Source organism: Peromyscus maniculatus, chromosome 18, assembly GCF_049852395.1.
Source record: "Peromyscus maniculatus bairdii isolate BWxNUB_F1_BW_parent chromosome 18, HU_Pman_BW_mat_3.1, whole genome shotgun sequence".
Lineage (NCBI taxonomy): Eukaryota > Metazoa > Chordata > Mammalia > Rodentia > Cricetidae > Peromyscus > Peromyscus maniculatus.
The window spans coordinates 5643408-5646691 of NC_134869.1; the positions used below are offsets into that span (position 1 = coordinate 5643408).

At 34.7% G+C, this 3284-nt stretch overlaps 1 non-coding gene across 1 annotated transcript; it reads right to left on the reverse strand.

Annotated features, from left to right (window-relative positions):
• Window positions 1-2367: 2367 nt before the first annotated feature.
• On the reverse strand, window positions 2368-2474 carry LOC143269450 (U6 spliceosomal RNA). Its single transcript, XR_013045873.1, has one exon. It is a non-coding gene; the product is annotated as a U6 spliceosomal RNA (small nuclear RNA).
• Window positions 2475-3284: the final 810 nt, after the last annotated feature.

Sequence of the window (3284 nt, forward strand, 5' to 3'; positions counted from 1 at the left end):
CAGGCAGGACTTGAGAAAATGCCAGCTACACCCTTGATCTCCTTTTGTTGTCTTATTGCTCTAGCTAGATCTTCAAGTACCATATTGAATAAATATAGGGCAAGTGGACAGCCTTGTCTTGTTCCTGATTTTAGTGGAATCATTTTGAGTTTCTCTCCATTTACCTTGATGTTGGCTGTCAACTTGCTGTAAATTGCCTTTATTATGTTTAGAGATGTTTCTGATATTGCTGATCTCTCCAGAACCTTTAACATGAAAGGGTGTTGGATTTTGTCAAAGGCATTTTCAACATCCATTGAGATGATCATGTGGCTTTTTTCTTTCAGTTTGTTTATATGGTATATTACAATGACAGATTTTTTTATGTTGAATCATCCTTGCATCCCTAGGATGAAGCCTACTTGGTCATGGTGGATAACTCTTTTAATGTGTTCCTGGATTTGGTTAGCCAGTATTTTATTGAGTATTTTTGCATCAATGTTCATGGGGGAGATTGGTCTGTAACAATCTTTTTTGTTGCATCTTTGTGTGGTTTGGGTATCAGGATAACTGTAGCCTCATAAAAGGAATTTGGTAATGTTCCTTCTGTTTTTAATGGTGTGGAAAAATTTTAAGTGTATTGGTATTAACTATTCTTTGAAAATCTGGTAGAATTCTCTGCTGAAACCATCTAGTCCTGGGCTTTTTTTGGTTGGGAGACTTTTAATGACTGTTTCTATTTCCTTAGGGGATATTGGTGTATTTAAATAGTTTTTCTTGTCTTGATTTAACTTTGGTATGGGGTACCTATGCAGAAATCATCCATTTCTTTCAGATTTTCTAATACTGTGGAGTACAGGTTTGTGAAGTGAGACCTGATGATTCTCTGGATTTCCTATTTTCTGTTGTTATGTCCCCCTTGTCACTTCTGATTTTGGTAATTTGAATGCTCTCTCTCTCTCTGCTTTTTGGTTAAATTGGATCAGGATTACCTTGTTGATTTTCTCAAAGAACAAACTCTTTGTTTCATTGATTCCTTGTATTGTTCTCTTTGTTTCTCTTTTATTGATTTCAGCTCTCAATTTCATTATTTCCTGGCATCTGTTCTCCTGGGTGAGTTTGCTTCTTCTTGTTCTAGAGATTTCAGGTGTGTTGTTAAGTCACTACTGTGAGATTTTTCCAACTTCTTTATGTGGGCATTTAGAGCTATGAATTTTCTCCTCTAAGCATTGCTTTCATAGTGTCCCATAAGTTTGGGTATGTTGTACATTCGTTTTCATTGAATTCTAGGAAATCTTTAATTTCTTTCTTTATTTCTTCCTTGACCCATTGGTGATTCAATTGGACATTATTCAGTTTCCATGAGATTGTAGGCTTTCTGTAGTTTTTGTTGTTGTTGAAATCTAACATTAAGGCATGGTGGTATGATAGAAAACAGGAGGTTATTTCAATTTTTTTTTGTATTTGTTGAGATTTGCTTTTGTGACCAAGCATGTGGTCAATTTTGGAGAAGGTTCCATGGAGTGCTGAAAAGAAGGTATATTCTTTTGTGTTAGGATGGAATATGCTGTAAATATTTATTAAGTCTATTTGAGTTGTAATGTTTGTTAGTTCCCTTATTTGTCTGTTAGGTTTCTGTCTGGCAGACCTGTCCATTGGTGAGAGTGGAGTGTTGAAGTCTCCAACTACTAGTGTATGGGGCTTGATGTGCTATTTAAGCTTTAGTAATGTTTCTTTTATGAATGTCGATGGCCTTGTATTTGGGGCATAAATATTCAGAATTGAGACTTCTTCATCTTGTCAGACTTTCCCTGTGATAAATATGTAGTGTCCTTCCTGATCTCTTTCAATTGATTTCAGTTTGAAGTCTATTTTATTAGATATTAGGATAGCTATACCACCTTGCTTCTTATATCCATTTGATTGGAAAGTCTTTTCCCACTCTTTTATTCTGAGGTAGTGTCTGACTTTGAAGTTTATGTGTGTTTCTTGTATGCAGCAAATGGATGGATCTTGTTTTTGTATCCATTCTGCTAGTGTGTGTCTTCTTATAGGAGAATTGAGACCATTGATATCGTTGAATATCAATGACTAGTCATTGTTAATTCCTGTTATTTTTTTGGTGGTAGTGTTGTAGGTTTTCCTTCTTTGTTATTTGTTGGTATGGGACTATCCATTTCCTGAGTTTTCATGGGTGTATCTAACTTCCATAGGTTGAATTTTTTTCTTCAAATGTTTTTTATAGGGCTGGATTTGTGGAAAGATATTGTTTAAATTTGGTTTTATCATGCAATATTTTGTTTACTCCATCTTTGTTGATAGTGAATTTTTCTGGGTATAGTAGCCTGAGTTAGCATCCATGATGTCTTAATATGTGCATAATGTCTGTAAATTATGGAATGCTTCATGAATATGCTTGTTATCCTTGCACAGGCACCATGCTAATCTTCTCTGTATCGTTCCAATTTTAGTATACATGCTGCCGAAGCAAGCACTACATTAATTTTTTTCTGGTGTATGTGCATGCTTGTGTGTGTGTGTGTGTGTGTGTGTGTGTGTGTGTGTGTGTGTGTGTGTGTGTAATGTGAGCCACAATGGAAATGTGGAGAATAGAAGACAATTTTATGGAGTCTACTTGTCCATCTTCATATAGTGTTCAAGATTAGGTCACAGCTTTGTGCAAAATAAACATTTCTAACAGAGCAGTCTCATTGACGCTCAAATAAGATTAGTTGATACACTAAATCAGTAAAATATTGTCTTTTCATGTTGTAAATAGGTTTTTATTGGATATAGGAGTAATTGAATAATAAATCTTATTTGCATATAAAAATGATAAACTGCTGTCTTTGTTTTTGTTTTTGTTTTTATTGCAGGTGGAATGAGTTAGTTCATTATCAGGACTTAACATCTGTTCATAACACTTTCTCAGAACAACAAATGAATGTCAGAGAATAGTTTTTGTGAGTAAACATGGTTGCTGCTAATCCTGATGTACTGAGTTCAATCTCAAAGAAACCCACATCACTACTACAAATTTTTCTCCTTTCTCTACACCAGTGGTATGGCATATGCACACTCACATACCAGTACATGCATAAATAATTTTAGTACCTAATCAATTGCCATTGAGGTCACTGGATTCCAAATGATTGCCTGGATTTCATCTCTAGAATTTTCATAGGATAAGTAGATAACAGATATATGTAGCTATATAGTATATGTATAAGCTGTCCTCTCACTGCCACATACACATCATGGAAAAAAGATATACACATAAACACAGGGTAAATATTTTTAAATTG